Source organism: Glandiceps talaboti, chromosome 1 (genome assembly GCF_964340395.1).
Source record: "Glandiceps talaboti chromosome 1, keGlaTala1.1, whole genome shotgun sequence".
NCBI lineage: Eukaryota > Metazoa > Hemichordata > Enteropneusta > Spengelidae > Glandiceps > Glandiceps talaboti.
In genome coordinates, this window is record NC_135549.1 from 27,210,095 (window position 1) to 27,224,635 (window position 14,541).

Genomic DNA, 14,541 nt, shown 5'->3' on the forward strand with positions numbered 1-14,541 from the left:
TAAAAAGTATTTTATTAAAATAAAGAATGAAGCAAAGGTTATCTAGATGTATAACCACGAGGTATAATCTCCGTTTATATCGCCAAGACATAGTGTTTCAAAGCACAATTTCAATTTTAATCAAAACACACAACACACATTTGATAAGCCGAGATCTTTCGAGTTCAAAAACAGGGAACTCGGGCTCAGTTAGTTTTGTTTACGAAAACAAACAAATACATAAATAAATAAATGAATGAATAAATAAATAAATAAATAAATAAATAAATAAATACTGACAAGCATCAAGAAGAGAGTAATCACAAATCAGCATCAGCAATGTCAGTCAGTATCAAGAATTAGTATCTTTTCATATATGCAAAATAGTCGCAAGTCCATATTTTGTTTGTCAGCATTATATTATTTATTTATTTACTTATGCGTTTGTTTGTTTGTTTTCGTAAACAAAACGAACTGAGTCTGAGTTGCCTGTGCTTCAACCAGTCATACTTGTTCACTCATTGATAGATGGGACTATTTATGATCCACGGTCACGTGATCACGAAGAATGCTCCCGTAGATCTTTCAGGGAAAAAAAGTACCGTACATCAAAGTAAAGTACAATGTACATAAAAAAATTCGATGTTAGGTAAAGTGCATTGAAACAATCAAATATTTCATTTACACGGCGGTTCGCGTGTGGTTACAAGCTCCCTGCTGCCAGCTTCTTCACAAAATATAAAACCTCCTGGAATCACAACTACTGCCGACTCTCCACTTTTTGTTATTTCGTATTTTTTTGAACTATTATGAGTCGATTATTGGCAATTTGTTCAGATGGGTAGTACGAAGTGTATACCTTACTTACACCTTGGAGTAATTATACTGACAGTATAATTACTGACAGTATAATTACTCCAAGCTTACACACAATTGCAAATCTTTCAAAATTGAAAACAATTGAATGACGACGTTCGTTGAACGATTTGTTTCATGGTAATTTTTGCCAATTTTATTGATATAATTATGTCTATTGTCCAGGTGCAAAAGTGTAATGACTTCCCTTGCTCTACCAAGTCTACAGTGTTAGTATCTATGATAACAATACGAACGACGTCTTATTGCTGTATTAGGTCATAGAGTAGGTGTCTATGATTGGGTGTGTTGTTAGCAAAATTTGATAATTACTAGATGGTGTCTGCTGGAAAAATGATTGACAGACGAAAGCAGGTACTTTACCAATCACTATAAATCACACACTCCTTGTCTGTGGTATAACAACCGTGTGACCGGATAAGGTATTTTTTTGACTCTCAACTTCTAAAAGGTGGGTGTTTCTTTTTATTATGAACACGGATATATTGACAATTATTGGCGGTAATTTCGTATTAATTGTTAACCTACAGTGTGAAGACACACTCATCGTTTTTCATTTCCTACTTCTTTAAACACGCGAGTTGTACATGTGTGTGTGAGATCTGCAGAAAGTAGATATTGACAAAGACTTCAGACACCATGTAGAACAGCTCTCGGCTTTCCGATTCACACATCGAGTTGAGATTTTGAATCAGTAAAAAAAAAATCGCCACTTGTTCCCGCGATAATGCGCTGGACAATAAGTAATTCCTTTTCCCGTCTGTGTACAACAAAAGCTATGTCTACGTTTTAGCACCTTGGTACACATGAAGAGGCTACACAAAGGTGTAACGTTTGTAGCAAACATAGAAATACTAATTGAGTACAAATAGACGAATAAATTAACACTATACTTATCACCTCATACATCGCTGCATAGAGATAGAGAAAAAAAATACGGATTTCCTCGGCATCTGATCATTCTAGCTCCAGATTTCATCGCTTCAACATCGTCGATCTAAACACTGGACAGCATGTCTGAATTCAGCGACCGAAGCTCATCGTCTATGATTTCATCTGTTTCGCCATCCAGTTCTGCTTCCCATCGGTGTCTAACACCGAGTTCAATCTCCTCTTCTGAAGGTATATCACCGAGACCTAGCTTTGCCGACGACGAAAGTAGCAGCCGAGATGAAAGCCTACATTCGCCCATCTCTGATGGTAAGAATTTTTTTTTGTGTGTGTTTGTTCTCATAAATTCTACCCATTTGAAACTACCACTGTTACCTTTGAATTCAACCATATTACGATCCCAATGGAAGGAATTCATTTCTCGGTAAGCAGATACTTCCATATGTCTTTCTTTTTTTTTCAAATAAAAGATTTATAAAACATTGTCTCATCTGAATATAAGAAAATATGCATTTGTAAACAAGGGAAAAACTAAAGACTGTAGTATAATAGTAAGACCATGGATCTATTATTGACAGATCCATGGTAGTACACACAAACCTCATGTCTAAGTTAGCAGAGTTGACAGTATACTAGGGGCCAGACAGGCCTAAAATCAAAACGATTCTATGAATATTATAGTAGGAACGTTAGTATTATAACACATATTTATATATATTCTACCAGCTTTGTAAATTTTGTATTCTAGAGATATACTTGAGATCATGACATAGCAGAACAGGTAGGACCAATTTTCGAGTCAAACTTTACTCTCCCACGGCCAGACAGACAAAACTAAAAGTCTAGCTGTACCAATTAGGGTTGTCAATATAGAACTTAGAAGTGGGCCCAAAAGCAAGGGAAAACGGTTCATTACGTGTTTTTTTTTTTATTTATTTCGCAGACGATAAGAGAAGATTGAAGTTTTCGAAGCCAAACAGTCTGAGAGCAAAAAGAACTTCCTTCTATGCCTATCAACTGTCTGGACTTGGCCAGGTGTTCGACAAGGAACAGTATCCCGATCCCGTACAAAGACAGAAGATCGCCGATGCTTTGGACTTGGATTTTGATACAGTAACGGTGAGTAGTCATTATTTTATTCGTTTGGGAAGTAAGACAGAAAGCTACCACCAAGATTTATGATTAGCGAACAACCTCCCGGGGTAAGGTAACTCCCAGCTTGGAGTAATTATACTGACAGTTTGCTGACAGTATAATTACTCCAGGCTCAGTCCCAGCTAGACAAAGAAATGAGGTAAAGCTGGTTTATATGACCATGGATCTGTTATTATCTCTCAATAATAGATCCATGACATGACGTCACATTTTGCTTAGCCTGTAACCATTGAAGAGTCACCTACGAAAAATGAACCACGAAGCTAGATTGATTGTTGGGTACAAGGGGTCCATCTATTGCCCCCAACTACCATACCAAGTTTACCACAAATAGCACAGAATCTTCCAACTTCCAAGATGGTCGCCATCGAAACGAAGCTATACAAACATACTTTTGTTTATAATTATCGCGTGTAGTACGGGGGGACGGGTGTTAATGGTCATTTTCAGATAAGTGAAACTCCTGTCATACGACGCCTGAATAGAAATATTTTGTTAGTTTTTCCTGTGTTGCTGGTTTTTTCAATCACACCTCACAAAATCAGAGAAGAATTTCCTTTACATTTCATTACATTTTTAAGATACTTGTGTAACAGTCTTTTTTTGTTGTTGAAGAAAGTCGACTTAGAATTTTTACAAGAAGGGTTGTCAAATGTGATACCATGACATTGACACAATGAATTAGAATGTGGGAGTATTTTTTGGCAAACGTTTATCACCTTTGTTGCCCTGTTGACATGTGTGAATATACCATTTTCTCTGTTACATATGCACAGAAAGTAGGTGGGGTGCGTATTTTCAAATAGTCGCCATTACACTATTTTCACAAATCTGATAATATCATCTTGGGTGGTAGGTCTTTCCACGGGATAAGCGGCAACACCTATGTCTTTTTTTTCTAATCTGGGTATTTACAATTAATACCCGATTGCAATAATCTGCGACACCTAAAGCAGGCTATATACATCCGTAGTTAAAAATAGTCAACAACTAAATACATGTTTATATCTTTTTATTATTATTATTATAGCGATGGTTTCAGAACCGCCGTGCCAAGTTTCGTCGCGACAGAAGCACAGGACAACGGAAATCACGAGAATCTGAGGAAACACCGACCAAGCGAGGAACTGGCACCTCTTCGTTCCACATGGAATCGATTCTTAGGAAATCGCCACCAAGTGAGAAGTGTTCAACGTCGTCTTTTCAGAACAAAGTGACACCTACAGAGACAAGTGTGAACAGTTATTATCAGTATTTCCCCTATTATTACCCCTCCTACGTGTACCATTATTATCCGAACGTGAGAGCTCACTGTCACTCACCCGTTTCCATGGCGTCAGAACACCCTATTCTCTTGCCAGTTGAGAAGCCATTAGATCTCAGTTGTAGTAAGAAACGCGATTGCGTAGAACGAGAATCCGAAGCGAGTCCCAAGAAAAGGAAGAAGAGGAGATGTAGCGAGGAAAAGAGAGAAGCTGCCGCTGCGATATTAGATCTCAGTCGACAGGTGGGACACGACGATACAGACTCAATGACGGAGAAAAAGAAGGCGGAACCGTCTTACTTCGAACAATTGAACTTCTCACCTTTCCCGTCTGTCTATTCGTCTGCGTACTACAGATCGTTCCCCTTTCGTCCTATTTTCCACACGGATGATACACGTAGAAATGACTCTAGTGCTGGGTACGTTCCAATGACATCCGTACCTGTTAACTCCGTATATGGAAATCAATCGGTTGAACCGAGCTCACAGTAGACAATATCATAGTACTAAATTTTCCATGTTCTGTGCAATCTGATAAAGAAAAGTGTTTTCATGTTGTTTTTGACAAATGGTATTTATTGATTTGTTTTGCAATAATCTTTCCCCTCTTTCCTTCATACCGTACAAGCTTATGATTCAAAAATGAAGCTCTGTGAGACACCAAAATTATTTCCCGCCAAAACTGTGCTGATCAAAATTCTCGTGTTCTGTTAGCATGTCATCTTTCGATACTTCAGTTTGTTTGAAGGCGAATGAGATGGCTAGTCCTGATGATAAATTTACGTGTAATGCATGGATCGGACTAAGTCTGCAATCGAAATTCTATTCCTATAGACTTATAATGTGAGGTGCATTTTTGGATAACCATTCGGATGCTACAGTTAACAATTTTCAGAGTCTGACCGGAAGTTGGTTGCCTGGCACGGTATACTTTTTTTTGTATATAAGCTCGTCCTCAATTTTGAACGAGGTACATTAGGTGTTATTCACAACGAGGCTCAGTCAATTAAATACTTTATTTGCCATCCTTGGATTCCACCTGCCAGGCAGGCAGGGAGAAAACACACTAAGAAACCCCACAATGTTACCGTGTTATGTAAAATTCACTTTTCTGTCGATTCATTTTCTATTTGTACCTAAATCTGCTAGACTGGTGAAATATAAACATGTCCAAAGTTTGATTGCCTTAAAAAACTATTTTTTTGAAATATGAGTATTATTCTGAAGATATTTGAACGGTCTTGCCATTTACAATTTTCAGAGTCTGACCGGAAGTTGGTTGTCTGGCACTGTATACTTTTGGGGTTTCTTTTTGGATATAACCGCGTCTTCAAAACACACGAAACAATTTTTTTCTTCTTCTCAATCTACCGACAAACCTACACGCGGGCCGACGGACGGCAAAGAAAGAATTTATTTGACGATGACTTAGTCTAAGCAGAGTGTAATTTTCGTGACGTCTTTTTGGTAATTCTTTTTCTATGTGTCAGTAACAATCAACAAAGTGTTTGTGTATATTATGAATTTGTCGGATATTCATAAATAGGTAAAAAAAAATAGGTAAACATAAAACGTGCCAGAATTAATTTTGACGATAAAATCGAAAGGAAAAATGTAAGTTTATTTCGTGTTTGCTTCAGATCTAATTTATTTTGGTATACTTAGTATACCCGCTTTGCATTCTAATTTTTGTTGTTGTATATTTTTCAATGACGTAATAAGCACGTGACTTGTACTGACCTCTAAATAATTTACATTGAATATGTTGATTTTAATCACCACGCGTTTGTCAGCTTGTCCTTCGTCTTATTTTTCATGACTATATTCCAAATTCGTCGGCCCTTTCCCCGAAATTTATGTCGGGCGAAGAAACATGGTTATTGCTGTAAACAGATAAAGAGTTTCAACATAAACTAAAACAGTGCTTTGAACTGAAGAAACATCCATTTCTTTGTCTGGTTTTCCTCCACAGCTATGTATGCCACTAATCAGTAAATAAAAACGAAAATTTCTCATTGCAATGTTTTCGCATATCGTGTGTGTCTATACATAGACCCTCCACCCACAGGGTCTATGGTCTATACTTTATTCGTGTGTCAAAAATGATATAATTCTGAGTAAGTATGTATGGACTGTAAGGTACACCGTCAAGGGGCGCCCTCAGGCATCGGTCAACACCAAGGAGAAAGTCGGTGAGGGCCGAGCTACACGATGTATCTTTACAGTCTATAGCAAGGATCATTGATGCGAAAGAGCTGTTGCAGCAAATCTGACCGGAGATTATTTTGACGTGTGGTGAATGTTTGATTGGAAGGGCTGTGCTTTTGACATGGTTGAAACAATAGAAATACGCCTTGAATTCAATATGTCTCATTGAAATAAACCTGACAACCCCCCCCCCCCCCCTCATAAATTATGCACTTTTATGGTAAAATTCTAGAAATGATAGTTACATAGTGAAAGTTGCATGTTTCGCCATCTGGCACCTATACACAGGTACTTGTTTCCCGATATGTGTATCTGAACATTTCTATCAGAATAGAATAAAATGTCGATAATATTGATACTATTGACGTTTTTAGCCAACTGTATATGAAAGGGATAAAATTACAATTGTTTCTATGATCGCGCAAGTCCACCCACCGCGAAATAACAATCGCGGTGGGTGGACTTGCATTGTGCGATCATAGAAACAATTTTACCATTTTAGTGTAATTTTACCCCTTTCATATACAGTTGGCTTAATATGTCAATATTATCGATATTATCGACATTTTATTGTATTCTGATACATATCTCGGTAAACAAGTGCATGTGCACCTGTATTTGTCCAGTGGGGAAGTTTTTCGTTCAGGAAAATGCACTTTGACCTGTACTCTGTTGACTGCCTCAAAATCACCGGTGACCATGAATAAAAGACGAGAGAGGGAAAAAATGACACTGTGAATATGGTCATAATATCGCGGAACCCCTCTGTGGGAATGGTTCGTCATCTCCACTGTATAGTCATTTTATTTGTAGCGGTCCATTTATATCCATCGTCTGCAACTAAAACAGAAAGGGAGAAAACAGACGATGATAACTAAGAACAATGGAAATCTGATGGATGTATCACAGAGGTTACTAGTATAGTATGCGTGCAATTTAGGTAAATTCATGCGCCTTTAATTTATATTTCGAATACCCCTCCTATGTTAGTTACATTTCTCGGTCATTCCCCCTTTTAATCACCCCGGTTATTCTCAAAGGTAATTAAGGAAGATAGACTAGAATGTGCCACTATTACGGTGTTACCCGTGGTGCAAACGACCGAATTACTTTTAACCTACCTAAGTTTTGTTGGAACACATTCGAATTCTCACGTGATCATGGGTGGCACGTTGTGATATAATGATTTATCTCTCCCAAGTACTCATTCATCGAACAATTACTTGACACTGAATTTATAAGTGTAGACATAATATTTTGGTATTCAGAGAGACAAATCACTTTGTCATTATTGGGCCACTGCAAGGAGCGATGCTAGAATTCGGAAGGAGGTGGCTTTTTGACATGATTAGAAACTGCAATATCTTTTGGTACTCAGTATACTTCTCTTCTGTAGTAAACGGTTTGATCAGTCATGGTGTAAAACCTGAGCCCAGGATTGTGCTTTCGAAAGTTGCCGGACAAAGCCGAATAAGGCCGATGGGCCTGTGTGGTCTTGTTTGTCACTGTACTTTGCTAAAGGGTGATATGGCCAAGTCTAGTGTTAGTATATAGTTCTATATTTAGTTCACAAATTCACAACATATATCATATTGTGTAAATAATTTCATACGATACCATATTCCGGTCATGAAAGTGATAAATCATGGGCCTCTACCGTAGTGTACATGGGGCGATGTAAATAGTAGAAGTTGTAGAATAGTGTTTAATAATGCTACGAGTCCACGTCCATTTACATCTGCGAACTATATTTGTGATATACGATAAACTTAAAGAGAAAAAACACTAACTATAGAAAACAGCACATCATAGTACGTAGTGACAGTCTTGAAGTATCTTGACCTCGTAACTAGGGGTGACGGACACATGCACGACAAGCGAACACATACACCGTGGTCAATCGCCATAGTAAAAATATCTCAGCTCTTGTGTCTGAACGTAGACCATGCACCAGATTAGTTCTAAAACATCACGTGATAAACATGACCAAATATTACTTACCTTGGCCGATAGTAACTGGTCTATTGAGCAAAATGGAACAACTTTTGAAAAATTTTGAAACTCTAAGTAAAACATTTGCGTTTGATTCAGATTGCCGTGTGTTATTAATAATATCAGATATGATATGGCATTTAATATTGCTGGTATACCGCATTGAAGTTATACCAGGAGATATTAGCTGTAAAAGACCAGTTTGAACCGGACTTCACGTACTGAACGTCGAGCGTTGGCTAGCGAGTCTACTTAAGCAGAGGTAGGTGTTTTGAGTAATATCGGATGCTCGGGTGGAGGGAGGCGGGGGGGGGGGGAAACTCTATCTAGCATGATACGGGTGGGTGTCCTCTGTGAAACCTCCAAACCCAAAGTTGTCAAACCATACATCCGTAAAAAGGAGACCGTTTCTCCCTGGGAACTGTTGATGGCTAAGGGAGCCGCTTCAGTAATTACAGGGGGGGGGTCAGGCTTGGACTGTTGCGTGAATATGACCCTTTCCAAAATCCGTCGTGCTAAAACGCAACCCTTTCTCATTTTCTTTTCTATAAAACACGACTTCCCCAGTTTGAATATTTCAAAAAGACAGTTTAAATGCTGTCGGACATGGAAAAGGACACTAGTCCCATAATCAATGGTTTAAGGGATTTAATCCCACCGCTGCCACCACATTGAAAGGTATAATATAATTAGTTTTTTCCCAATTCCTACCGCCGCGGATTTGTGTGAAATCGACACTGCATTAGTATCACTGGCCAGAACATTAACTCCCAAACACTAGATGGGTAAACTCTCCATATTGTCGGGACCGAGGTCAACATCTCAACAACATTATCCATACTAAATATATCTTACCCAACTTTTCACGTTTTACTATTATGAAACCTATTGTGACTTCTCTCCTCACATCACACCTGGCAATTACTATATGGTTATCAGCAGAGATTTGATTGGCATGGTACCTATTAACCGAAACCTAACCCAGCCGATGTGGCAGCAATGGGATGCCAAATCCCCACCCCTATGCAAAATTAGGCAATGACTCAAATTAAAATGTGATTCCCCCATTATCCCATTTTCTAAAATATGCAATGTCGCCCTCCCCGCGAACCGATTTATAAAAATGTCAACCCTCTAATTCCCCGGACCCCCCCCCCTTGTAATTACTGAAGGCTCCCTAACAGAACATGCGACCGAAGCACTATGAACACTGCTGAATTTGGCTGGAAAGTGGTCTTTCAGTATCACAGTAGTCATATTATAATTGCTATATCATTTAAACAATTCAAAGAATTATATCACGGATAAGCGTACAGAAAGTGTGCACAGGTTCATACGTATAAGTGAAGCGTGTCGCCGATCTGCGAGTACCTGTAGGCCCCGTGCTCATTGATATCCATACCTCTGGTGACAATTTTGGAGTGTGGTCCAAAGCCCCGCAAGGCCACAAGCTGTTGTTGATTTATAAAGTAGTACGCCCTCGTTTACTTTATAAATCAATTTAAGTCAGGAGTTGAGAGAGATAAGTCCATACCTGAGAGTCGATCAGCCAATCTTTTCAAGGTACGTTCTGCTCTGAATACCAGGTACTACACTTATGTATTTTAATGTTTGCATGATAACCATTTACAAAAGGATTTACCTTATATCAGTATCATTTTGTCACCGACCAAATGTTCTGAGAGATTTAAAATGCTCAGGCTGTCCTAGAGATATCTAGGGGCCATTCATTATGCTCCTACGTAAACCATTGCACAACAACAACCGTACCCACTTGTCAGTTGCCGCCAAGCAATACTTTGTAATTCATGACTTCTTTACATCCTGTACAATGTATGTGATTTGACTACTCGGAAATAAAGCAGTGATATATGGAATACTAGTACATACTATATAACTATATGTATATGTATATGTATATGTATATGTATATGTATATGTATATGTTAGACCTACTAGATCCTGGTTCACTCACTGCCTTCTAGCTTTCTAATCCGTTTACTGACAATCATCAGGTGAATGCATAGCTCTTTGCAATTACGACGATGACATTTCAAATTCAAATCGAAAATGTGAAATGCCAACAGTTCATGACCCACACCATTTATATGAAGAGAGGTCAGCAATACTCAGGAGAGGGTGACACATTCATGACAAGCCGTAACTCACACACAGACCACGTTTACGTTTGGTATTTTATGTTTGTTGAGCCTACTGGGGAATATAAAGTGGCATAATTGAAAGTTTATACAATGTGAAAATTGTGACAATTTGATAATTATCATGATTTAAGTAAGTTCTAATTGTCGATATTAAATATTCAATTCAACTTAAGCAAACATGCAGGTATACTGTTATAAACGTATGGTACAACAATACGGATATTAGCATACTAGTACTATTCAAACAACGTTCACAGTTCAGTGTGTGAATGTTTTGTTAATTTACTAATTACTAATTATTGCGTTTTAACCAGTGGTAAAACATTGAACCCATCCGTAATTAACAATGCCATCCTCTCATTTAACTTTTTTTTTTAAATGCGCACCTTGTTTAAAATTTTCACATTTTAATTTAAAAAATCCTATGAACACAGATTATAGAAACCTTGTTGGGCAAACGTAAATTTAATACTATACTTTTTAATTAGTGTAAATGGTCATATACATTCTTTCATTGAGTCATATATAACATCTGATAGAGTCCAAGTAAAGGGTGGGAAGTACTTCATCACTTAGTATGAAACCATATTCGTTAAAAGTGTCAATGGGATGCATGACAACCCGGGCTCTCAAAACAGACGATCAAGAGTATGAATTTATCTTTGATAACGGAATGTTATAAACGTCCAGTTGTCGTGTGCATTGATTGCAAAAGATGACTTACACACGTAGTTCCTATAAACGCCATCTGCTTTCATTGGATAATGGGATCGCATACATGTTAACGTTTTCAGTAGAAGGAGACTCAGGATATGCGAGATTCGGTGTAGAAAGCTTTTACATTATTCTTTCAATTTGAATAACATTGGAGTCGACTTGATAGATAAGTGGGCATAATTTCCAATATTTTCAAAATGGAAATTCAACTGCGTTGGTAAACCATATTATTGAATTGAACTTTTGTTCCAAACATAAACTTGAATATATTAACCTGAAATTTTCGACTTGCACACTCTATCAGTATTACGGTTTGTCAACTTCCAGGCACCACAGGTGTCATAGCATAAGTGCCTGGAAGTTGACAACAACTGATAAAGTGTGCTGTCAAAATTTTCAGGCAAAATTTTCAAGTTTGTGTTTGGAGTAAAAGTTCAATTCAACAATGGATTTCTTTCTTTTTATCTTTTCTTTCTTAGCGAGATCTGTTGTAGTATATATACACCACACATACTCTGACTTGCACAAGAAATATGTCTAAAGGCCATGCTGGGATACCGTACTACTACTATAAGGGAGTTTATTTCTTTTCAAACATATTCCCTAAGTCAACACTAGATCTAATGGATGATTTTGAAATCAGAGAAGACGATGTTTTTGTTATAACGTATCCCAGATCAGGTACAAGTATGAATAATATTCTATCCGTTACCCTGTAGGGCCAACGGTACACTGAAGTATATAAATACCTATTAATCAGTTACCATTTACGGCCAAGCAGATAATGTTTTCTCTAGTCATCTTTTGTGTGTATTTACGTCTGCGTTGACATTCAGATGTGAACGTTCTTCAATCTTGTTGCCATACAGGCAAAACAAGGTCAGTATCCGAGAAATTTGCCATCAAAATGACAGTGTGACAGTCATGTAAAGTATGATAGATTGACTGTGGATTGCACCATATCTGATTATTATAGTAACTGACTGACTGACTGACCAACCCACTGTTTACGAATGTTTGTTTGATTGATTGATTGCTTGACTAACTAACTGACTGACTGAATGACTGACTGAATGAATGAATGCAAACACATTAATTTAAAATATAAAGTCATCATTGTACACATCTACGATTTTCTCCAATGTCTCAAATTGCAAACTACAAAATGGCCATAGGTTGACTTGCATGCCCACTTTTAAATCCGTAACTCACCAAGATAGATTATTATAATGAGATTAACATTACATTTGTATTAGCTTTATCTATACTTACCTCAGCCATGCATGCGCTTTATTGCAGTGGTTTATCTTGTAATTCAATAATAACCTACAGGATTATCTTGTGTTTTGACCAGATTTTGATACATTGGCCATGAAATGGCATTATGGCATGTAAAGTCACCACTTTACAAAAAAGTCTACAAAATCTTTTATTCAAATAATATAATAAATATAGTATATGAAATCGTCTATTCATTATGAGTTATTAATATTGATGAAAGCTTGTCTTGTTTACTGTGATCATATGCCAAGGAAAAGTCCAAACATTCTCAAACTCAATAGGATGGAAGGTGAAATACACATTTAATTCTTTTGCTAACTTCAATACCTTCAGGGACAACTTTAAGCCAACAAATCGTCCGCCTTATCATGGACCATGATGGTGATATCAAGTCCATCTCGAAATCCAATATGCACGATACGTTTCCATTTTTGGAGCAGACACAACCCAATAAAGACCAACCAAATTACAAGATTCTGGAATCCATGACATCACCAAGATTCATTAAATCCCACTTACCCATTGAATTGGCGGCGAAACAGATTTTTGAAAGGAAGCCAAAGGTAAATTCATTTTCCAAATATTTTGAGAAATGCCGCGCATTTCTTAAGCCAAGAATCTTCCTTACGAGGGTATGTATGTATGTATGTATGTATGTATGTATGTATGTATGTATGTATGTATGTATGTATGTATGTATGTATGTATGTATGTATGTATGTGTGTATACATGTATGTATGTATGTATGTATGTATGTATGTATGTATGTATGTATGTATGTATGTGTGTGTATGTATGTGTGTGTGTATGTATGTATGTATGTATGTATGTATGTATGTATGTATGTATGTATGTATGGATGGATGGATGGATGTGTGTGTGTCTGTATGTATGTATGTATGTATGTATGTATGTATGTATGTATGTATGTATGTATGTATGTATGTATGTATGTATGTATGTATGTATGTGTGCAGATGTGTGTGAATGTATACGTGTGTATGTGCATGTGTGTATGTGTATGTGTGTGTGTGTGTGTGTGTGTGTGTGTGTGTGTGTGTGTGTGTGTGTGTGTGTGTGTGTGTGTGTGTGAATTTGTGTGTGCGTACGTGTGTAATTAATGCTTGGACATTATGATTTTTTCATGTACTAAATACATCAACCACCAGACTGATTGCCTTGGTGGGGAGAACACCTTTGGTGTCTAGTTGGGAAATTGTTCAAGGCAAAATAATCGCATCACAGGTATGTGATTTGGGTCGAAAAATGTCAACTGAGGGATTGGACGACGACTACTACTACTACTACTACTACTACTACTACTACTACTACTACTACTACTACTGACGAGTTGTTAGTTTAGGAAAAGGTAATTACAATGAAGTACTTATCTCTTACAGATATTGTTTGTAGTGAGGAATCCTAAAGATGTTGTTGTTTCATTTTATCATTTCTCTTTGGTGCATTATCCCAACATAACATTTCCTGAATTCCTGGATCGTTTTCTTCGGGGAGATGGTATGTCGATAAAGTTTTGATTTATATGCCAATATCAGATCTGTTACTTGTAGAATCCATGGGACGCATGTAACCTTTGTGGCATCATGATGTAGTTGGGCACACATGACTATTATTAGTACAACTGAACTGATAAGTTTCAGTAGCTATACGCATGGTGTGGTATATGTCCGTCTGTCTGCCATTGTGTGTGTGTGTGTGTGTGTGTGTGTACGTACGTACGTACGTAAGTGTGTGTGTGTGTGTGTGTGTGTGTGTGTGTGTGTGTGTGGACGACTTAAACTAAAAAATGCCAGACCGATTGCCTTGGTATTTGGTGGGGAGATTACTTTTGGTGTCTAGTTGGGAAATTGTTCAAAGCAAAATGATCGCATCACAGGTATGTGGTTTGGGTAAAAAATGTCAACTGCATAATCATTCAGACGCCATTGGCGCTATTTTTTTTTTTTTTTTCATATTTTCATATTTTTGGGTAATTATAAAATTCATTTGATATT